Below are 25,625 nucleotides of genomic sequence, written 5' to 3'. Positions count from 1 at the left end.
TGTCAGCAGTCCTAGCATTAAGCCATTCGTAGAAATGGTTAAGAGTGTCACTGTCGCCTGTCCATGTCATAAAAACATCATCAATAAAACGGAGCCATGCTCCGATGTATTGAATAAAAGGATTATTGTTGTAGATGTACGCATTCTCGTACATGGCCATGAACAGTACTGCCAATTCTGGGGCAAAGGGGCAGCCCATGGCTACCCCTTTGACCTGGTAGTAAAATTCACCATTAAAGCAGAAGTAATTCTTTTTTAAGGCGAAAGCTGCCAAGTCCACAATGAATTTAGTGGGCACCCTCGTGGGCCTGGGTCTGGAATCTAGGAAATGGGTAAGTACTGCTACAGCCTCATCTTGAGGGATCTGTGTATATAGAGCAGTTACATCTAAGGTGACAAGTCTATCTCTGCTTTCACAGAAATCGATGTTTTCTAATTTTTTGATAAAGTCTGTGGTGTCCTGAAGATAGGATTTGACCTGGATCATGAATTCTTTAAGGAAACAGTCTACATATTTCGCTGCCGGCTCTAGCACAGAACCACACCCTGCCACGATGGGTCTGCCTGGCGGGTGGTCTGGATCTTTATGAATTTTCGGCAATATGTAAAACATAGGGACTTTAGGATGTTGAATTTTCAGATATTCAAGTTCTTTTGGACCAACAAAACCCAGATCATAACCTTCTTGCACAATTGCAAAAAGTTCATTTTGGAGGTCCGTGGTGGGATCTTTGTTTATCTTTCGATAACAGTTGGTGTCTTCTAGCTGTTTCATTACTTCAGAGGTGTAGTCATGGCTATCCCACACCACGATAGCACCGCCTTTATCGGCCTGCTTAATTATAACCGTATTATCAGTTTTAAGGTTATTTAAAGCGGTCATCTGTTTTTGAGTGGTGTTAAACTTAATGTATTTTTTCTCTTTTTCCATCGCCGATATGGCAGACAATACACTTTTCTCAAAAGTCAAAAGGTTTTTCGGAACTTTACTGGCCAGAGGGCAAAAAATGGACTTGTTCCTTAGGCCTGTGGCCTCCATAGGTTGAATGGTAGGGTTTTCACTAAAGAACAAGGTCAAACGTAGTTTTCTACAAAATTCGATAAATTCTGACTTCATTTTCACAAAGTCAGTTCTTTTGGAAGGCACGAATGACAAACCTTTTGCCAAAATACTTTCCTCGTCTGATGTCAAAACTTTTTTAGAAAGGTTAAAGATTGGCGACGCGTTTAGTTTTTGTAATGCTGTTGTCGTGTTTTCATTTCCCACGGGGTGTTGTTTCTCACTCGACCCCTGGGAAGAGTTTGGCCTCTCCCTAAAAAATTCGGCGATTGATTTTGCTGTTGCTGCTGGTTGGCGTTCCAGTTGCGACTTCTAGTGGGACGATTGTAATTACTAGTGGGCTCACTGTCAGTTCCCGACGAGGAAGTATCCGAGAAAGAAATAAACTGTCTGCGAGATCTACCCTGGTTTCCTTGAAAGAAACGTCTAGATTCCGCTTTGGAATAGAAATCAGCCTGTAAGTAAGGATATATATTGTCTAATGAAAAACCTTTTTTATCTTTTTCGAATTGGTTAGATTTTTGAGTTATAGTGTAGTCTTTAAACTCTTGTACTTCTTTAGCGACTTTTTCCAAGAGTGCCTTAGCGTCTGCTATGGTTGAATTGCCGCTAATTTCAGACTCTAATTTGGCGATTTCAATTAATTCTTCCTTTGATATTCTGACCGCTGTCTCAACTGTTAACACCATAAGGTCTCTACTACATTTAGTTTCTATCATAGAGAAACCTTTCTTGAATATCGGGTCTTCTGTAAAAATTACAGGTATGTTCTTAATTTGTAGTCCAGCCGGGATGGTGCCTTCTCGGAGGTGTTGCAACAAAAAATGACCATGGAGGTCTGTCCTAATCTGCTTCTTTTTGAGGCGGATTAATTTATCAGATTCATTTGATGTAGTCGCTGTCTCGCTTAAGGTAACTGAGGAAAAGACAGGCGGGTCACTGAGGAGGTTTCTGATGTGATCTTCTGAGTAGGCAAAGGTATCTTTATCTGCCATTACTCTAAGGAATCAAATGAAAAAAGAAAAAAGAAGAAGGGTTTTAAGACATACAATAACGCAGCGCTGGCTCGCGAGGTTTTTGTTTTTGCCCATTAATTTTGGAGCGAAGGTAGACTAGGTGCCTCCTTCCATATTCCCTCTTGTGAATTTTCCTTGTGTACTTTGTCACGTTTAAGTTTTGTTATTGTATGTCTTAAAACCCTTCTTCTTTTTTCTTTTTTCATTTGATTCCTTAGAGTAATGGCAGATAAAGATACCTTCGCCTACTCAGAAGATCACATCAGAAACCTCCTCAGTGACCCGCCTGTCTTTTCCTCAGTTACCTTAAGCGAGACAGCGGCTACATCAAATGAATCTGATGAATTAATCCGCCTCAAAAAGAAGCAGATTAGGACAGACCTCCATGGTCATTTTTTGTTGCAACACCTCCGAGAAGGCACCATCCCCGCTGGACTACAAATTAAGAACATACCTGTAATTTTTACAGAAGACCCGATATTCAAGAAAGGTTTCTCTATGATAGAAACTAAATGTAGTAGAGACCTTATGGTGTTAACAGTTGAGACAGCGGTCAGAATATCAAAGGAAGAATTAATTGAAATCGCCAAATTAGAGTCTGAAATTAGCGGCAATCCAACCATAGCAGACGCTAAGGCACTCTTGGAAAAAGTCGCTAAAGAAGTACAAGAGTTTAAAGACTACACTATAACTCAAAAATCGAACCAATTCGAAAAAGATAAAAAAGGTTTTTCATTAGACAATATATATCCTTACTTACAGGCTGATTTCTATTCCAAAGCGGAATCTAGATGTTTCCTTCAAGGAAACCAGGGTAGATCTCGCAGACAGTTTATTTCTTTCTCGGATACTTCCTCGTCGGGAACTGACAGTGAGCCCACTAGTAATTACAATCGTCCCACTAGAAGTCGCAACTGGAACGCCAACCAGCAGCAACAGCAAAATCAATCGCCAAATTTTTTAGGGAGAGGCCAAACACTTCCCAGGGGTCGAGTGAGAAACAACACCCCGTGGGAAATGAAAACACGACGACAGCATTACAAAAACTAAACGCGTCGCCAATCTTTAACCTTTCTAAAAAAGTTTTGACATCAGACGAGGAAAGTATTTTGGCAAAAGGTTTGTCATTCGTGCCTTCCAAAAGAACTGACTTCGTGAAAATGAAGTCAGAATTTATCGAATTTTGTAGAAAACTACGTTTGACCTTGTTCTTTAGTGAAAACCCTACCATTCAACCTATGGAGGCCACAGGCCTAAGGAACAAGTCAATTTTTTGCCCTCCGGCCAGTAAAGTTCCGAAAAACCTTTTGACTTTTGAGAAAAGTGTATTGTCTGCCATATCGGCGATGGAAAAAGAGAAAAAATACATTAAGTTTAACACCACTCAAAAACAGATGACCGCTTTAAATAACCTTAAAACTGATAATACGGTTATAATTAAGCAGGCCGATAAAGGCTGTGCTATCGTGGTGTGGGATAGCCATGACTACACCTCTGAAGTAATGAAACAGCTAGAAGACACCAACTGTTATCGAAAGATAAACAAAGATCCCACCACGGACCTCCAAAATGAACTTTTTGCAATTGTGCAAGAAGGTTATGATCTGGGTTTTGTTGGTCCAAAAGAACTTGAATATCTGAAAATTCAACATCCTAAAGTCCCTATGATTTACATATTGCCGAAAATTCATAAAGATCCAGACCACCCGCCAGGCAGACCCATCGTGGCAGGGTGTGGTTCTGTGCTAGAGCCGGCAGCGAAATATGTAGACTGTTCCCTTAAAGAATTCATGATCCAGGTCAAATCCTATCTTCAGGACACCACAGACTTTATCAAAAAATTAGAAAACATCGATTTCTGTGAAAGCAGAGATAGACTTGTCACCTTAGATGTAACTGCTCTATATACACAGATCCCTCAAGATGAGGCTGTAGCAGTACTTACCCATTTCCTAGATTCCAGACCCAGGCCCACGAGGGTGCCCACTAAATTAATTGTGGACTTGGCAGCTTTCGCCTTAAAAAAGAATTACTTCTGCTTTAATGGTGAATTTTACTACCAGGTCAAAGGGGTAGCCATGGGCTGCCCCTTTGCCCCAGAATTGGCAGTACTGTTCATGGCCATGTACGAGAATGCGTACATCTACAACAATAATCCTTTTATTCAATACATCGGAGCATGGCTCCGTTTTATTGATGATGTTTTTATGACATGGACAGGTGACAGTGACACTCTTAACCATTTCTACGAATGGCTTAATGCTAGGACTGCTGACATAAAATTCAGCATCACAGAATCTACCAGCAGGATTGCGTTCCTTGACGTGGAGGTCTTTCCATCTGAAGGGAAATTGGCGACCACCTTATACATCAAACCCACAGATCGAAACAAGTCTCTGATGTTCAACAGCAACCACCCCAGAAATCTAAAAGAAAATCTCCCTTATGGGCAGTTTCTGCGAGTACGCAGAAACTGTACCTTCAAAGAAGATTTCCAACATCATTCAGAAAATCTAACATCCAAGTTGTGTGAGAGGGGTTACCCCAAAAAACTTGTAAAATCCTGTATGAAGAGAGCTCAATGGACCCCACGTGAGACACTCCTGGAACGTAAATCCAAACCTGACTTAAAAAAGCAGGCATGTGTCACTACTTTTTGCCCCAATGCCAACCGCTTGAAAAAGATTATAAAACAAAATTGGCACCTGGTAAAGGATCTTGATGAAAGTCTTGTAAATGAACCTCTATTCGCCTTTAAAAAAGAAAACAACATTGCCAACTACATAGTCCGAGCGGCTATGCCTGTTTCCAAACCTCCGACTTTACGTCAAATGATGGGGATGCCCCCCATCCTCGGACACCACAAATGTGGGACTTGTTTATGCTGTGAATCAACTGTGGAGGGTTCCCTGTTCCAGCATAATGGAATCTCCTGGAAGCATGACACTGTAAGCAACTGTAAAAGCAAATTCGTTGTTTATGGCATTACATGCCCATGCCATTTGCTATACATAGGCAAAACTAACCAAGAGGTCCGCCAACGGATTTCGCAACACAAATCTAGGATCAAAAGGAAAGTTGAAAATGCCCCTTTGGTGCAACATTGGACGCGATTGCAACATACAGTCAGTGATTTAAAATGGACAGTAATTTCTAAAATAGAAAGAAACCCCCGAGGAGGAGACCTTAATTTGATATTATCCAAACGAGAAGCTTTTCTCATAGTAAAGTTTGACACAGCAGTATCTGGGCTCAACGAATTGAGCGAAATTTTCAAACTATAATTTCCTGCTGCGTACCACTACCCGTCTGTTAATTGATTTGTATGCACTATAACTCTCCCCTGCAGTTATTTCCGTCTATCTCTACATTGTGAGATAATTCCCACTCCAGTCCGTATTTCTTTAACAACCCTGTCCACTGAGTGGGCGGCTCGTTCAGCCGGGCTGACGTATATAGGAAGATCAGTGCAGCGCTGGCCTGCTTTTGCGCATGAGCCAGGGTTCAGTGCTGACCCAGACGCCGCCAAGTTTTAAGGTCCAGTCGGATTACTTATCTGTAAGTACCCCATCTCTTCCGGTATTACTTACGGCTCTTTTTCTTTAATGGTTTGACTGATGCCCGTATTCTTTGTCTCGTTACAGTCAATCAACTAAAATTAATTTTTGCCGGCCGTGCGTTACATGCTGGTAAACCTCCTCTAATCTTTTAGTAATCCCGTTACGATGGTTAACTATTACAAACCATCATGCACTTATTTTCCGTTCCAGGTTTAGGCGTCCTGAATTGAAACTCTTCCGTGACCCGCCTTGCGCGGATTCACACGTGTTGTCCGCCACCGCGGTAAGCTGCCGCTTTCAAAAAATCCCTCCTGCAAAAAACTGCTGTGTTCATTAGCTGCTAACTATGTTCTTTTTCGGATTGCTTTTAGATTGAGATCACGCAAACCGTTGAACATTAATAAGGCGCCTCCTGAAACTCATCGAAAATAAAATAGCTTCTACATCTTACCCGACTTAATGTAATCTCAGTAAGAGCGTTTTCCATTAGTTAAACGAGGCCATATAGGTTTTATGCGACCTGTGTACACTGAAATTCTATTTTATTTCTCTAGACGTTACATGTGAGTGTTTACCACCGGCGACGGGCCACATTGCATTTCTTGGACGATTTCAATTAGGTGAGAGTCATAAAAAAACCTGTAGTGCACCAAAACTTTATCAGAATTCTGTTTCTGATATATTCCATGTTTACCTTCATATAGGTTCTCTACCATTAATTTTTGCCTTCCGGTGTCCCTCCACTTAGAAAAGCCTTTTCCAACAGAAAAGGTAAGTAAAATTGCAGTCTCCCATCTTTGACCGCCTGTTAACTCTGTACCTTTTATAAACTGCTGACTCCCATAAATTAACTTTTCAGATTCTGGTACATCCCATCTTGTTAGAAAATTGAGGCCCCCATGCCCCTTGCATCTTTGCTTTGTGGTAAGTCTGTGGAGAGGAGGGTGGCAACTGAGTGACGTGCCTGATGTTGATCGTTTGGTTAAACAAACCATGTTATTTTGAGTTTCTTACACCCTGTTCCCCCCTTCTTTTCTATTTTTCCAGAGAATACCAAAGGCCCTGAAGAGAATCCCCATAAACCCACGGGATTCGAAACGCGTAGGCCCCAGCCATATTGCAGTCTGCAAGAGTGATAAGCCTTAATGTCATGATTTCTTGTTGCTTATCACCAGTTTGTGTACATTACCTCTTTTTATATGATTCACAAAGTATCTTGGACTTTTGACCTAGACATAGGAATGTACTGTGTTTGACTAAACATTAAGTGATAATACTGTTTAAGATCCTCGCAGACTTTGGCTTTCTTCTTGTTTCATGTCTGGTATTATATTGTAAATATTGCATGTTTTTGTAGCTTTCTTAACCACTGTACCCCCCTCCCTCCCATGAATGGTTGCATGTTGGATGTTTGTGATATGCTTGATATGATGAATGATTCCCAAAATTGATCCTTCGTTGAATATGTTTTATATGTCTGTTCTTTGAATATGTATTTGATAAAAAATATGATCTTTTTGTTGACAAAATCATAAAGAATAATAAAAGCTATTGACTAGCCCCCGGTCTTGAATGTTGTTTCAAGTACTGTGTTCCAAGTTATGTATATTACTTTTTTGTTATCAGTACTGGCAATCTCCTTTTGTTATTTAAGCATTTTAAGGCAGCAGAATCCCTCTCGTGGTGTCCAAGATCAATTAAATAAGGCCAAACGGGAATTCAGCGCACATTTATATGCCCAGACTGAGAATTTCCTTTACAAACAAATCACAAAAAATTACGAAGAGAGCAATTTCACACTAAAGTTTTTAGCCTGGCAGGTCAGAGAACAAGCCGCTTCTAATTTAATCCGTGGTTTAAACACATTCGTTTATAGCAGATTCGGAGGGGATAGGGAAAACAATGTTTACTCACTACTCACTATAGTAGTGTTTACTGTCAGCATCATAAAATAGATCAACAAAAGTTAAATGATTTTTTAGGGAAGCAGGCACTGCCTTCTCTTTCCTCAACCGAATAGTTAATTATGCGGAGTCTCTTTTCCGCAGAAGAACTGTAGCAGGTTGTGAAAGAACTTCCGAATGGTAAGGCCTGTGGCCCAGATGGGCTTCCCGCCGAGTTCTTCAAAGTTTTTTTTAGTGCTTTTTCTGATTTTTTTCTGCGCTTACTTAACTCTATGCTGGGAGGAGGTCCAATTCCAGGATCTTTCCGAGAGGGCACGGTGGTTAGTTTTTTGAAGAGGGGTAAAGATGCTAAAGATCCTAATTCATACCGCCCAATTACTCTATTAAATTCCGACTATAAAATAGCTACAAAATTATTATCAATTCGTTTTAATCACATTTCATCTAATCTGATACACCCTGACCAAAATGGATTCATTGCAGGCAGGCAATTGATAACGGACACGCATTATTTGGCCGTAGCCTTAGATTACTTTAAGACACGGGGGATTCCAGCATTAATTATGTTATTAGATGCGGAAAAAGCCTTTGATTTGGTGGTGTGGGAGACACTATTTATTATTTTACAATATTTTGGCATTCCGGACAAAATTATTAATTTAATTTGTAATCTTTATACCGGCGCCAAAGCCAATGTCATCATAAATACGGTTTTGGCGGGATCAGTTTTAGTTAAGCGGGGCACACGGCAGGGCTGCCCATTGTCACCTGTTCTTTTAGCTTTTTTTATTGAGCCCCTCGCAGCCGCAGTTCGGAATACTGCTGATATCTCTTCTCCTATTCCATCAATGGCTAAGATCAAGCTTTACGCTGATGATATTAAGCTGTTAATCAAACCCAATCTAAATTCACAAACCCGTGTTTTTCAGCTCATTGAGGAATTTGAGGTTTTGGGGGGATATCGGATTAACAAAAGGGAAACAGAAATTCTAGTATGTGGAGTCAGGGATCCAGAATTGCACCCTGATATAAGTCGTTGTATTAACAACAAACCGAAAAGATATCTAGGGGTTCTTTTTTCAGCCCATGTCAAAGATCTGTTTAATCTTAACTTTGATCCCCTTCTTCAAAAAATTTACATAATGTTTTCTAGGTGGAATACATTACCATTATCGATCCTTGGCAGAGTCGCTCTGATAAAAATGTCTATCCTCCCTTTATTTAATTTTTTTTCCACTATTCCCTGTTTTCTACCAAGTATATTCATTGCCAAAGTTGAATCCATGTTTTATAGTTTTATTTGGGGAAAAAAAACACCACGAATCGCGATAAGCACTTTGTTTCACGAATTGGACCAAGGAGGTGTCTCCTTACCGAATCTTAGGGATTACTATTATGCCTACTTTGCTCAGTATCTGTCAAGATTTAAGAATCAAGCCCCAAATCAAAATGTATTTATTAACTACTTTTTTGATTTAATGTTATGAAAATCAGATTCCCTCCCCGTTGCAGGTTTTTAAGTCTCCAAAACTAGTCCGCTATAAGATACTTCTATGGTTTCTTAAGAAATGTGCTGCCATGCTTAAGAGTTACTCTCTCCGCCCCTTTAATCCAACAACTTTGTTGCCTAACTTGGTTTCATGTTTGGGAATTAAGAGTATGCTTTGAGGGTAGGAAGGGTCAAAAAATTTGATTTAATTTGGGGTTCATATTTCGATTAATTTGGATTTGTATATTGTGGATGAAAGCTTGATGTTAATGGATACCTTTTTTTTTCCCTCTCTTATTTTTTACCGCAAATTTGATTGGCCGAAATGTGCTTTTTTTATCTTGTAATGACACTAAAGATCTTCAATAAATAATTTAATTTAAAAAAAAGGAGCGGTGGAGGTTGCAATAGAAGGAAGAGGCAGACCTATTTATATAAAAAATACATTTAAAAAAATAAAATTTTAATGGGGGGTGGAGTTGGGGGTGCATGTCTGCGAGTCTTGTAAGTCATCAGCACGTGCATTGAGTTCTTCATGTCGCAGGAGTTGTGACAGTGGCTGATTGAGAACTGTTCTCCTATGCAACCCTTGGCTTCAGAGGTGACAGCCGCAGTCTCAAGAACAGAAGGTAAACAGTGCCCTGGTAAGCACTATTTCCTTTCAGAAGCTCCCACTAGGACAAAGCACTTATTGTTTGGTAAAATAAAAAGATTCAGCAGTGCAACACTCTTTAGAACAACTCATGATATGAAACAAATAAAAACCATACATATGTTTAAAAAAAATAATTAAAAAAAAATCACTGACTTGAATCCTGGTTGTTGCACCGGGCAAATGCAATATGTAGTTATAGTACTATTGGGTCCCATCTTGTGACACTATTCACTATGAATATGCACATCAATAGTTAAAAAAATTACACACAGTATAAAATAGGCTACAACATTTTGAAAATGTATTAGCTACACACTGTATAAGATTGGCTACTGCAAAATCATGCATGACAATAGACCCTATTCAGGCGGGAGACTCCAGATTTATTAAACTAAAAAATGTCTACATAGTATTTATCATAGTGTTGCTGCGCCCTTGTGCCATGCAACATGGCACAAGGGCGACACAACACTAAAGTTAGATTATCTTGTGACGCAAGGCCACCTTGCATTGCCCTGAGTGGATTGATAAATCTAGAGTAACGCAATGCAACACAAATTGCTACATCGCTTTTCTCTGCCCCAGGGAGGCATTCCATGGGTAGATCATGGGTGCTCCCACACATCCACCCATGGATTTTGATGCATTCCCAGATTTACTATCACTGGTAGATTTTGAATGGAACTAAAAAAAAATGAATTACATTACGCACCAATGCACGCAATGTAATTAATTTAATTTATTTATTTAGTTACTGAACTCCATTCAGCCTTAATCTGGAGTTTACTACGCAGCACTCCCTCCAGGAGTCGCTACTGCTCCCCAGGTGATGCATAACAAGGGGAAATATCTTTGTTTCCTTTTTCTACGTGTGCTGCATTCTGAAGCAGACATAGAAAGAGGAAAATGCCACAGAGTATTGTTTTTGTGCAGGGTTTCCCTTCCTGCAAACAAACAATCCTGTTTGCAAAGCATGCACCCTTGCTCCATGGTATAAGTGTGCCTACGTTGGGGAAAGGCAGCACATTGTAAACCAACATAAGAAAAGATCAGAAATGCACTGTATAATGTTAAATATGCAGCATTTCTGCCCTTTCACATAGCACAACAAGATGGCTTGCTGCACTGCGTTAAAGTTTGATCAATATCCCCCTTGGTGTCTCCCACCTAGAAATTGCACTGGTTTCAACATAAGACAATAGGGAAAATAATTTCCCCTTTTTTTCTAAATCTCCCATTTTCCCGTTTTGAAAAGGTGCATTTTTTTAGCTATCCCGAAAATCTCCCATCCCGCCCTGTCTCTCTGGGTATGGCCCAGCATTGATGCGGCCCTCAAGCACATCCCAGACTGTACTTTGTGGCCCTGCGAAAATATTTATGACTGCCAGTGGACAAGAATATATCACAGCGTAATTACCAGTGGCTAAGAATAATGTAAGCATTCCACTCATTACTGTTTATTATTCTCAGTAGCTTGAATTAATAGCATTGGTGTTGAAACCATACATTTGTGTTACAATGACCTTTAAAGGACTGTTTGTTAAAACCTTGTATTTTAATTCCTGATTATGGAGTGTCTATTTAAAGTTAGTGCTTGATATTTGCATTTTTGTGGTGCGGAGGTAAATGCCTGTGTTTTACCAAACAGGCCTTTAAATGTTGCTTCAGTAGAAAGATATATTTTCAGACTCAATATATTTCACCTGTTTGTGGTTAGTAGGGGTGTGCCTCTTTTTCCATAGAAGTAGATATCCCGAAATGGGTCCTCCTTGAGGTAGTTGTAAACGGGATATGCAGTTTTTTCTTTTTCTATGATCCTTCTGACTGTGTCAATTGCCCAAGACGCAATAAAAATTCTCTCTGGGGAAACACTGGCTACAGAATATGCAAGATATATTATTACCAACCTTTTGAGTTCTGGCACTGTCCATTTTTAGGTTTCACCTGCAGAGAGGTTCTGCTGTACTTGTGAAATCTATTGTATTTAATAACATCCCGCCCTTAATTTTCATTTGTTTGTGTGCTTGCCACTTACTGTTCCTTTATTTCTATTGCCTGTACCATGCCATTAACAGCTGTTTTTCAAGCGTTTTTCTTATCAGTGGCGCATGGCCCAAGTACTTCTTTTCATCCACTTTTGTCGAACTGCTTTCATATTTGTGAGCAAGAGTGTCATCACCCCTGCTTGTCCCCACCTCCCTGACCTCTTGCCCAGGTGCAGCTGCTTGACCTCTTGTGCCCCTCCTACCACAGTTTCTTATCATCTTGGATACTCGGGTGCCGCTTTATCCATGGCGATCTCCATGCAACCCATCCAGTGCCTCGACCCTGACAGCTTATACCAACCAAGGCAGCACTAGATACCTGAGTAGTTCTGTGAGACAGGCCCTGTTCTGTAAAAAGCCAGTACCGAGGCGCATATAGCCAGGTGATGGTAAAAGGGAAGGTGTTGTGAACACAACTAAACATCTGTTTACATATATATTTCACATTGTACAATATATGTTGGAAGCGACAGCTGCTTCCAGTAATGGCCATATCTCCGGCTCGACTCTTGCTCACTTTTTTACCTAGACATTGTTGTCTATTAATCAAATCCAATGAGAATCATGTACCAGCAGAAAATACAAAAGAGGGATTGTTCCGGGAGTAGGTGGAACTGTAATTGGGATTAATTCTAGGCAAGTGCCCGTCAATTGACATTGCCTCTTCCATCCCTGCACACACATTGCGGCTTTCAGAGTGAGATTTGAAAGTGAAAACAGTATTGGAGAGAAGAGTTAGGCCAGGCACAGTAAGAGAGAGCATGAGCTGCAGAGGGTAAGCAACTTACAGCGGCTTGATTACACTGCGGTGGAGGCCCAAAGGAGGCAGAATGCAAAACTGAAAGGTTTTGCCATGCCTAAACATGGCAAGCAGTGCTCAGCCTGTGTTAGTTGTTTTTATTCTGCATATTGTGAGCCATCTTGCATCAGTTTCACATGAAAGAAGGAAGGATACTGGGTCTTTACGGTAACGTTTGGTTTAAGAATAGGGAGGAGCGCAAAGGCGGGATTTGAGTAAGGGCGTTTGAGCTTGATGGCTATACAGGTCATTACCAACTAAAACTAGGCTGTGGCTATTTCTGCAGTCTGTTTCTTATGTTTGAAGTATGAAAATCAGTTACCCTAAGCAATTTCTCAGGGGAAACGTTGACTGGGTTACCAGTACTGCCACCACTACAGTCAGTCAGGAGGCCCCCTTAGCAACAATTCTTACCTGTGCATGTCCCCATGTCAAGAACGCAACAGAGTACAAACCTCATCACCAGAGAGTTTAACTCCTCTCTGATGTAGCCTCTGTTTCCATTTACCATGGGGTGTGTGATCCTGGCATTGTCAGTCCATCAGTGACTCTGACACCAAGAGGTTTATTTACAAGCCCCTTGTGCCACCGGTGCATCACATTTTATCATATAAAAAAAGAATGCACCAGCAGTGCATGCGTCTTGTAAATAAGCCCCCAAGCAACTGGCATAAGGAAACATGAAAGTGCACCTCTGCAAGGTACAGGGAGGGCCCCCCTCCGGACTCGATCAGGAGGTGCCCAGCTACAGTATTGTGCAGAGCCCCCCTCCCCCACAGAGCGGGGGCTTTAGGGGCCTGTGTTACGCCACTGACCTCAGCCTCTGTTCAGTAGTTGCGTCAATGGCAAATAAGGCCCGGTCTATGCCAGTCAGTGAAATGCTCATGTATACTAACTCCAGAGACCGTGCAGAAAGTGTTGCTGGCTAAAAAGCAATGACTGCGACACAGGATTAATTTTAATTGGACTTTATGTTTGTAGGTTTCTCCTGCACACAACACTTGTGAAATCTCTTGCCCTCTTCAACACTCCCTTCCAGCATAAAAAACATTTACAAAGTCAAATAGCAATCGCATGAGCTATAGTACCATCATAGCAACTGGCCCCCACCCCTCTTAGCATGCATCCTGCAAATAAATACACACCACACAAGTATTAACTTGGGAAAAACTCCTGCAGGTTTATTACATACAACATTATGTAATCTTGTGGGTGAGCTTATGGGCGATCCAAGGGCAGGCAACATTCTCGCCACCTGCCCGCCTAATGAGCCAAGCAGCACCGTGGCGAACCACCTATATACTGCTCCTTCTGCTGATACCCTTCCAGGATCACATGACCATTGGTCCCTTATACTCACGCCCCTTTTGGGGCAGAGCGTAGCTAGGCAAGCCCCCGGTTGCTCAGACCCACAACCACCCGAAGGACTAACGGGGCGCCAACACAGGTTCCAGGTACTTCCCATGAGGCCCCTGGGGTTAGGCTCTGGGGCCCCTATGTGCCGCGCTGAGGTACCGTTCTGTAACAATATGCTTCCATATCGCCCTGTAACTACGCCTGCAATGATAAAATAAAACATTACTACGTTCATGCCATGTCCTCTAACTTCAACACACTAGGTAAGCAGTAGGGTGGGAGACAACATGTCCACCCCCCAGGCGTCCACTGCACGTCCGGTGCATCAAGAGGCAGAAAACATGTGAGGGGGACTTAAGTACCCCTCGCCCTGCCTGGTGCACTGGACGTGAATCAGCACGTCTACTACCATTGAGGAGACTCCTCCCTTAGCCAACCCCCCCTTGGTGGAAAAGGGGGGTAAGGAGGGGGAAAGCCCAATGGCACTAGAGGGCCGCCCTCCTGAGTGGTCCCTACGGTGGCCTTGGGCAGCCGCATTTGGCTTCCTTAATGCTTTTGAGACACATTGGACAGGGGCTCAGGCTGCTATGCCTTATGGCATAGATAAAGAAGAAAACCCCCATGATGCAGTCAAGGCTTGCCATGGCATAGGGCTTTGTTTTTCTTTACTTTAAGCCATTCTGCACAGCAGCCCACGCTGCAGTTCAATATGTCTAAACAACATTACCAAAACCAAAAGATCTAAAATAAGCTAAACCTATTGGCTTTGCTGATGCATGTTTCTTTTTCTTGTGCCAATAGATCAGTCTGTCATAATCCACTGGGAATCTTGTTTGGTCATCCAAGTACTCCTGTATCATTTCCTATATTGAAATAGTCGACAATGTTGCAGTTGAGTTTTCAGCATCTCTGTGCTTGATGTAAGTCATTGAACTCCTAAAAACCACCTAACCGCACAAGTTGTTGTGACTTTTTTCATGGTGATTGCTTTATAAGTGGTGATAATTGCTGTTGTTGCATGCTGCTGGGGCCAGCACTATGCTCTCTGGAGGTTAGTGAAGATACCATTTCAGTTTCTCTTTGACCTCAAAGTTCAATGTTTTGCCGCTTTATTGAAAATCCAACTATTATAAATGGAAACATCATGCTGAATAAGGAATGAAAGTAACCGAGCTATGTTTGCATTATGGACCCAATATAGTCGTAGAGGAGTACTCTTCAAAAACCATGATCTCTCACTGCAGCCTGATGTTTGTATTCAGAAAAATAATTAGGTGATAAACAAACCAGTTGCTTTTTCATTAACACAGGTAATGTTTTTTCCCACCGTAGCAAATGGGCCCCCTACAAGTGCAACACTGAGTGGATTAGCTCGTGGTGCAAATTCCTTGCTGACTTCTCGCGTCAAAATCTCAAATGTAAGCATTTTGAACGGGAACTTTATTTGAGGAATCTGTGAACATCTTGACAAGGCTTTGGCTGTAAATCCTCCTATCGTAGCATTTTATCATTTATAGACTTGAACTGCTCAAAAATACATTGCCTCAGACATAAGGAACAGTTCAGCTGGTCGGAGCCTCCTGTATGAGAGCTTTCTGGGAAATGAATTAGTTCACTGAATGTTCTTCAAGCTCTCTTGGGCTTTAAAAGAATGGCTAAAATGTGGAAATCCTCCGACAGCTGACCAGTAAGTAGTTGACTATTTCATTATTTTTAAAGACGTCCTGCACTATCAGATTAATACGAAGGGCTCAACAAAGCACCCAGAAGTTTCCACCATCTGCCATTACGTTGACAATGTTACTGCCTTGGTCAGTAGCAAACAAAATCCACTCCTGAGTCATTTTGCTAAAGCAGCCATTTGTAGACTTCAGTACTTGATTCTTCCATCTGTGTCTCATTTCCTCTTTCACAAAAGAAAATATGAGGAGACATGATATGACCCAGGTCTCCACCATGCCAAAACGTTAGCTGCACTTACACTGTTATTCCTCAATCCACAAATGGGCCTTCCTTCCATCCCGTACAGACTCCAAGCCATTCAGGAACAAGCAAAGTGAATAGCATCAAAACAAGGAAAAAATGTGGCGTAGGCATTCCACAAAAATAAAATAATTTCCAAAATTATGGACTAAACTTACTTACTTGTTTTTAACAAAACATTGTCAAAATATAGAGGCTGGATGACGCAGCACAGACTACAGACAAAGGATTTGTGATGCTCTCCCGACAGACAGTAAACCCAGAATGACCAAGGGTCCAATAAAGAACAAAGAGGAGTCTTCCGTACTAGAAGATAGAGTTACTACAATATGTGCAGCAGTCTTCCTCTGTGCGGTACTACCCTTGTAAAATAAATATATGATTTTGAAAAAAAAAGGATTTCACGCTTCACTATTTGCCCAATCTGTGCTGTTGGAAAAAAATCTAAATGAAAATCACTTAATAATGTTCACCGGCAACAACCAAGACCTCATGCATGAGCTGCTCATGCTTAGTAAAGCCTGTAGTGTGGCTTCAGTATACCTGTGTGAGAAATTGGGTTACTGGTTGACTGGGTTGTGAGCCCTGGTCAAGCAACAAGCACAATTCTTGTCACAGTAAGGGACAAGCAAATCCCAACTTATCCTGTGCTCAACTCCCAGTATCTAGGCACAGAGCAGTCAGGCGTAACTTAGTAGCAATGCGAAAAAACGATTTGTGCAACACTTCAAACAGTAAAACAGTGAAGGCACCACACAGAAAGATTCCACACCAGGTTAGAAAAATACAATAGAACTTAATTTAATAAATAAAACAAGACCAAAAGGACAAAAATCTAACAAGTAGAACTTGAGGTATGAATTTTTAAAAAAGAATAGAAAATAGCACCTAAAACCACCAACCCCCAGCCGTGGCTATTGATGCAGCGCTACTCCAAAATACCTTCTAAAACCTTGACACCTTTCCCTGAAGTTTCTAATCACACATTTGCTCATCAGTGGGGCCCATAACACTGAGAGTCACTCATACACACTTTTCTCTACTTCATGGATTGGTGAGACTCAAAGGAGAGCTGCTGGATCATAGCGGAGTGTCTAAGTTAGGCTAATTATTTATAATATGTACACCTGCAGTTTAAATTGTTTTACCATGGTTTTATCAAAGAGACAATTTATTCAGACACACCACCATTATTTGTCAATGGATCTGCTAGTAAAACATAAGGCTAAGGATGAACAAGACCAGCTTAATTCTCAATGTATCTAATTTTTATTTAAAGAAAATCTTCTAGCATGACCATTATTTATTCACTTATAAATTTGTTTAATGCAAATAGATTTTAAAGAGAAAGAAAGATATTTTAACTCATACCTTTATATTAACCCTGGGCGAAGCACTACACCACGCTTGAGTAGTTTGCGAAGTTTGCGCAACTCCGCACTACGCGAGCTGCACGTAGCACAGTGCGAACAAGCGTAGTTCAGCGGTCATTTTTTGCTTGTTCGCGGTCCTCAACGACATGTTTGTGACCGCGAGCAAGCAAATTGACATCCCGGCGAGATTCTCAATGCGGGGAGGTCAGGTTTCTCATTGCGAGTGGTTGCGCATGCTCGCGACCGCTCGCGATGAGAAACTACCAGTTTGCGTTGAGAAAGCTGCCGCTCGAGTAAAAATCTACTCGAGCAGCAGAAAACTACAGATCACACTGTGCAAGATGCCGTTTTCAATGATTGCACAGTGCCGGATGCTTGTCCGCACTGTGAAATCATTGAAAATGCATCTTGCACAGTGCGAACATGCTACTACGCAGCTCGCGTAGTGCTACGTGAAGTTCGCGTAGTGTGAAGTTCACTTTGCGTAGCTTCGCGTAGCGCTACTTCGTCAACTACGCCCACCCTTAATTTATATTTCATTTTAATGCAAAGCTCAGAAATAAGCACATTATTATTGAGATTATAGGGCACGAATATTAGCAAAAGACATAATAGTTCCCAAAGTTCATCTCCCTATTCTCTCTAGCAATTAACCTCATCTAAAGACTCCTTACTCATTCAAGTAAAGTTAAAGTTCAGAAAAATTTAAAGTCCTTACGCCTCAGGAAAATTCAGCATTCCGGCAGCATGTCAGGATACACAGATGGAAATCGAAGAAGAGAGTGATTTTCTAAAGTCCGGACATTTTTATACCTTTTTAAAAAAAAGAATCTATCTACAAAAGTAACTATCAGTGTCTTTTAACAGTTCTGATTGGTTAATTCAAGGGGTGGGTGAGCCTAACCTCATCATCTTATTGTTTTATTTCCGCATGATCAGCTCAATGAAAATGGTCTTTGTCCTCATTATATCCGCTTCGCTCATGTCCTTTAACTGGTAAGTTTTAGTTCTTTTCCCACGTTTCTCAGCACAGATGTCCATTTTGTTAGCACTAGACTTTCAGGGCACGCTGTCCTTGACCCTTTCTGCACAGGCACAAGCAGTTCATACTCGTCTGCAGTTCATTTCACCAGGCGCATGCGTACTGTATGTCAATCTCAGAGTCACAGAAACGTCCATTTTGTTCTAGGCCTCATAGGCCAGAACGGGAACTATTATAGAAACAAACACAATTAAATGTAAATTATTGAATAATAACCCTTCTGTTTACCTCCCCCCTTACTATGGTATCCCTGTTAGTTATTACCTAGCAAATAAAGCAACATATATGTGTGATTTACTCACAAGTCTTCATGTTTTTGCCACAAATAAACAAACAGAAAGCACATTCAGGCCACTTTTGGTTAGTTTATAGCTGCTGCATTCATTTTGAACGTAACAGCATCACTTAGTTGAATATAGTTTGCAACATTAGCAAATAAGTTTCCCACGTGTACTTGTGTGTGCATTCTATTCTATGTTGATTGATTTTCAAAACCTCACGATTAATTCATGTTATTGTTATGAGTAAGTGACTTCACGAGGGGTATACAAAATGTTGTTTTTCTACCTCGCTCCATCACTATCTGGCTACACTGGACCTGGTCAAATTCAAAAGTTCAGGCCAACCACAATGGAACACAGGTAGGATACAGTCTCAGATTAATCCTTGTGAAGGTTTACCTCCTCAAGGTCATGCCAAGAATCCTGTTCGTGTGGCAGAGGGCCACTAAGAGCAGGGAGAGCCTCGAGCGATGCTTTCTGCGAAGTGTGAGGAGACAACTGGCATCACAGGTGGGCTCTGCTGGAGCCAAGCATTAGTGGTCTCTGCAAGTGATCGATGCTGCAGTGCAAATGGTCATGCTGACAGACCTTTGCACTGATTTACAGTGCAAGCGTCATGGTATAGATGCAAACAGGCCCGTTTGTGGTCGTGAAGAGGCCAAAAGGTTTAGTTCAGTACCTGTGATCCACAGCAACAGTCTGGGACCTGAGAGATACCACTTAGGGGTCAGAATCTTGCTGCAGTTGGGTCCAGGAGCTTCCTCGGGTTGTGTGGGGGCTCTTTATGTCCGTAAGCTCAGGAGGCCTGCAGACTGGTCCATGGAGTCATTCTGGGGGCATGGGTTCAAGATGAAGTTGAAGGCCCTGTTCTCTTTCCCCAGGCAAGAGGGTGCAGGCAGCAAGACAGCACAGTGAGGAAGCAGATCCTTTAGAGCAGCAGTCGAGCAAAGTGGCAGTCCTTGTAGTAGTACAGCATTCCGTCTTACTGGCACAGTATTAACAGGTCCAGAAGTGTACTGAAGTGGTTGTGTCTGAGATCCTGTATTTAAACACAGTTGTGCCTTTGAAGTGGGTGGAAGCTTCTACAGGCAGACCATTTAGGCGCACAGATGCCCTGCCATCGTGTTCCTGGTTCTAGACTAACTGCAGGGGGTATGTAGCTGATTGTGTGGAAACTGGACACAGTCTATTAGAGTGTTAGTGATTCTAGGCCCAACTCTTCCTACCTATTCTGCCAGGGATGGCCCACCCAGTCACACCCAAGCCCCCCATTGTGTATGGCTGTCTAGGAGGAATACACAAGGCCCAGCTGTCGCCTACACCCAATCATGTGACTTAGAGAAAGGCTGCAGGAACTAATTAGCTAAGGCATGAAAATGCTAACTTTCTAAAATTGCTATTTTCAAAATTTAAAATCCAATTTCATCATAAGTTAGGGTTTAAATTATGATTCCAGAGATACCAAGCATGAACTATCTATCTCTTACCATTTGGAAATAACACTTATAAAATGTAATAAGACAAGTCCAATGTTACCCTAAGGGAGAGATAGGACTTTCAGAAGTGAAAAATAAAGGTAAAAGGTTTTCACTACCAAGACATGTAAAATTTAAAAGTACATATCCTGCTTTTAAATACATTGCATCTGGGCTGTATAAGGCTTACCCTTATAAGTATTAAAAAGCAAGGTCTGGGCCAGGCAAAAGGTTTACTTTACCAGGGAGAAATGGCAGTTTAAACTGCACATAGAGGCTCTGCAAACTCAGGACTGAGACATGTTTAAGCTTCTATTTAAGTTGGTGGTACAACCAGTGCTACAGGCCCACCAGTAGCATTTAATTGACATGCCTTGGGCACATGCATTACCAATTTACTAGGGACTTACAATTACATTAATTATACCAATTGGGTATAAGCCATTGTTTCTATGTTTTAGGGAAAGAGCACAAGCACTTTAGCACTGGTTAGCAGTAGTAAAAAGCACAAAATCCTAAGTCCAACAAAAACAAATTCAACACAAATGGAGGAGTCAAGGCAAAATATCTGGGAATGACGCTGCTGAAAGGGCCAAGCCCAACATCGTGTATTATGTTATTTAGCTCAATGAAATATTGCTTGCACAGTATGGCATAATGGCAATATCTTGGTCACCATGCATCAAAGCATCAACATGGAATACCAAGGTTTAATTGTGATTATGTACCAAAAACAAGAGGGGTGACTAGAAGCTCGTTGTGGTCCAGAACCCGTGCTCCCTTTGCTAATCACAAACCAAACAGAGGGTAATTTCTCCAGGTGTGGGCGCAAATAGTCACCCGCAAATAAGAGAAAGAAGGGGAAAAAAGGAAAAGAGTAAGATCCTTGGTCTAAATCTCAAATACTAGAGGCAAGCACAAGTCTTGTCTCTTGATGACCACACACACCCCGAAGGATGTCATGCTTCATCATCCGGCGTTTTCTCCTCGTCGGGCTGGCACTGCAGTGCTCTACAGGTACCCCGAAGGGTCACTTTAACGAGATCTTTTGTTTGTACTGCTGTATGATGAGTGTGGGTGTGAGAAAGAGGGTTCTAAGAGAACAGTGGGTGGGTAAGTGATTGATAAAACTGGCTAAAGGATACCAGAGTGAGTAAAATTTAATGATTGTGTTCCCTTGCCAGGTTAAAAAACCTGTAGGTTGTGAGTTACTGATAGGATGTAATGTGTCTTAGTAACTAGAGGTCGGTCGACATGTTTCACACCGTCTAGGTGGTCAGAACGATCCCTGGCACTTCTTCAGGACCAAATAGCATGAATAAAAAAGTGAGTGGAAGTGGTTGAGTCTAGAACCTCACTCGATCGGAGCGGTCCAACCCTGTGTGCAACTACAAGGTTGGCAATTTCTTAATTGTATAGGCACTCCTGTCGCAACCTAGGAGTAGATAAGAAAGAAACAAGATAAACACAAGAGAAGTCAATGTAATCCTCTCCAGTGGCTCATGGTTGAGTGCATCTGGTGTCTAAAGATGCTTACAAACAATGAGGTCGACATGCAAAACGTACAACACATATTAAAGAACAGCTTCATTCTGGGATAAAATCATGGTTCTTTTCCAGCATAAGTACACACCATAGAGAGTGCGGTACACCAGTTATAGGTCATGCCACGAGGGTGGCAAGGACATATGCAGCATTGCCGGATACCCAACCTAAGTGCACCACCTCTGCTGGGAGAAACTTGTTAAGATATACCTAATAGTGATAGCTATGTGAGCACTTCAAGGCTTTTGCGTGATTGCTGTGATACGTGCCGTTGCTTTCAAAATGTGACTTATCAGCGCAAATTGTCATGCAGTAAAGAAACATGGCTAGCGGTGTTGGCTCTTACCTAGTCTATGATAGTAGGTTGCTCCATAAGCTAGCATGTGTAGAAGCCCGCACCGTAACGGGCTGGAGTGGGAAAAATGCAGTTCGGAGAAAAGAAGAGTAGTGTAATCGCCAGTACAGGGTGATTTCGCGAAATGTGAGCGTGACCTGGTCATGGCCAGAGTTGACCCTCCTGGTTAAGTCCTTACAGTACTTACAGCTTTCCGCTGGGTGCCCTGTCTGTCAGCACCTACCCCTTACACACCTACGTGCATATTGGTTGCCTGCTCAACAAGGCCGCTTGAAATAGTGCCGGGCCGTGAATGAGGTAGTGTCTGGTTTCTAGGAGAGTGGTGTACCGCGGTGCCCACGCTTTTGTATTGAATACACAGAATGTTGCAGGAAAGCATGTTGTGCCTGCAGTAGGAGAAACTCAACAAATAAAATAGTGCTTACAGACTAAATAGGACGTACCGTGTAACAACTGAAGTAAAAGGGCCAGTCCTCAGGGGAGGTTACAAATGAACACATGGTGGTACTAAGGAGGGACTAACAAGCCTATTAACAATTCCGAAGCCAGCATTTACAAAGGACAATGACACAAACGAAACACAAATATGGGGGGAGAGTGGGTGGAGCTTCAAGTACATACTCTAATACAGCATGCCTCGCAGAGCAGCACATGCGCTGCCCAGGCTCAACCTAAAAAGGCATTAAGCCAGGAGCTAAATTATAATTTGTATTTCATAACTCTGCGCTTTGTTACTAAAACATTGGATAGTATCATCTATTTTTTGTGGTTTTTTTAGCCATCAGCATGTTACATTGTGGTGTTTGTAGTTTGCTTTCAACAGTTTCATTAGGATCTCAGCATGTTAAGTGCTGTTGGCTAAAAGTGCTAAAATTGGCTGGTTGTGTTAAAGATTATGTGGTGAGACTTTTCAGCTGGCTTTTAACATTTTGTAAAGTCACCTACTCCATTTCAAAAACTGCTTGTTTGAAATGCAAAACCAACAGCAAATCCTGCTCATATATTTTGTGAAGGTTCATTTGCTCACTCACTGCATGCATTAAAACAAGCATTGGCAATATGGATCTATCTTTCCTAGTTTCATAACACAATGATCCTACAACATGGACATCCGCTGTGCACCCTTCCCTATGAGTATGAGTAAAGGATGGGTGGCAGTAGCAGAAGTACTGTCACAACATTCTTTGACTCATACAGAACGGGTACAACACAGTTAGCTAGCCCCCTAGATGGAGTGGCTGTGTTTAAAGGACTGTTGTACAATCTTACTAAACCAATAAGCATACAAGAAAGAGCCAAACGTCTGAAAGAAACAACCAAGCCCCTTATGGAATTACCAAATGTTTCTGTCCTCACATAGGATGATGAATGTTCACCTACCTAGTATGGTGTGTTTTGTCAGTGGGTTCCATATTTTGCAATGGGAAGCATTTCAAGAGTACTAGTGTCCACTGGTTGTACATTCTCCTAGTTATGAGGTCCCTAGTTTAGGTGAGATGATGTCACTTCTGTAGACATTTATGTTCTCCCTTTGTTAAATATGCTTTACTGGTGTCTCTTTACCACAAATTTAAAAAACAGGAGGACAGAGCAATGCATCCTCCTTCTCTTTTCCAACAGCATTTGGTGGTACTTGAATAGTGCCCCTTTGGGTTCAGACATCTTCTGTAGGAATGCGGGTATCTTCCATCAAATATTGTGAAATAATTCCTGCTTCATAGGCAGGACCTTTGGAATTATGCGACTACGTCGGTTTTCGCATAATTATAGAATTGCCACACTTGTCACATAATCCATCAAATGCTGCATAAGCTGCAGATTGAGAAAAAAAACTTTTGTTTCTATTTCAAACAGTTCCAAAGTTACTAAAAATGCAGCAACATGTGTTGTGGCACAGTGGAAGGACCTTTGCAAAGCTGTACTGGTCACCTTTCTGTTGCGCATTGGTATATGCTGATGAGGTGCAACCAATACCCAGGCAGTGTTCAGAAGTTTAAAAATTATAAAATAAATAATGTGCCATAGTACGCCGCATAATTTGCCTTTTCTTGCTGTATAATTTACTGAACCCTGCTGCAAAATTTAGCACTCTCCTGATGCATTGTTCCACTGGCCCTGTTCAGAGGGCAAGTTCACCAGCCTCAGAAGAGGGGTGGAGTGATGGGGCAAATTTCCTAAGGTCTCACTCGTTGAAAAGGGCTTGCTACTGATGAGGCTGTAGGTGTGTGCACCATGTTAGCCATGGCAAACCACTGTAATCTTAGCCTGCATTATGAAACAGACCATGCTCACATTTCCAAATCACATATGCAGCTTACTGTGTTTGGGAAGAAAGAGTGCACAGGCCTTAAGACTAAACTATACGCCCAACACCAAAGCATCTCCTATATTTCTCCTAGTGTCAATAGGCCATTGGAAGTGAGGGTTGAAAGCCATGTTCAATAATTCTCTGCCGCCCCATCTATGTTGAAGCCTTTTCTGGGTCTGGAAAAAGCAGAACCATGAAGGCTGAGGAGAACTGCTCTTACTCAGCAGTCCATTCTGCTCTGCAGCAATTATCAATGACCACTACTTTATTTATAGCTTTTATATAAAAAGTGTATTTTGGAATGTTTCCATCTAGCATCCTAGATCAGATCATTACACAGAATTGCCTTTATTAAAATTAGCAAAACAAACCCTTTCTGCTGTGAACATATTATTAATGACTCAAGCTGTCTTGCTTTTCTATATAAGCCTTCATATGTTTATTTGTTTTTTTTTTTAAATTGAGCACTATTATGGTCTATTAAACCATACACAAGTCTGATTGATGTACAGCATCCTGAACTATTTCAAGTTGCTCTCAAATGTGGAGATCATTTAAAAGGAGGTACACTAAAGAAAAGTAATTTCCTAGGGTCACACTGCTTACTCAAGCTTAGAAACCGGTATTGAAACAAGGTTTCCTTATTACACATTGTGCAATTCAGATTCTGGATGGATATTACATTATTTTCCTCTTCAGCCCTGATGATATATTTATTAGTAACCCAAGAAGCAATGTGATTTTCATGTGCCTCCTACACATGGCCTTTATTGTTGTTATAGATGGAGCAACATTATAGTTTATTAAACTACATACATGTAAGGTTTTTGTACAGTCTACACCTTAAAAATGAATTATTTCAAGTACTCTCAAATGAAATTATTACTGAAAAGGAGGTAGAGGGAAGAAAAGTAAATTTCCAGGATCACACAGTTTGGTTAAACTGGGAATCTCCAATTTAAATCCAGGTCCTTTTGTAAGTGCCCTGCTAGTAGTTTTGCCCTGGGTCCAATAAAAGCTGACCAGCCAGGCAGGTAATGTAAGTGCATTTGAAAATGTCTTTATTTAATGAAATGAGGCAATAGCAGTGGAATCACCCTTCTTCATAGAACAGCTACACCTTGGACAGAAAGGGTGAAGTCGAGAGACGACGATGAGGTAAGCCTAAATAAAATAAAATAAAAACGATTACCTTGCGCTCGCCGCATCACCGACTCCGCGATTACCTCATTGTTGTCTGTTGACTCCCTGCTCCACCAAGCCCCACCCCACACTCAACCACTCTTACCTGCATGGGCCACATCTGAGCTAGGGTAGCATCAGCACAAGCTTTTCTCATCACAGAATAGGTACAAATCGAGCAGCAGCAACAATGCAAG

The sequence above is a fragment of the Lissotriton vulgaris genome, chromosome 8, assembly GCF_964263255.1.
Source record: "Lissotriton vulgaris chromosome 8, aLisVul1.2, whole genome shotgun sequence".
Taxonomy (NCBI): domain Eukaryota; kingdom Metazoa; phylum Chordata; class Amphibia; order Caudata; family Salamandridae; genus Lissotriton; species Lissotriton vulgaris.
Note: the sequence above shows the minus strand (reverse complement) of the source record.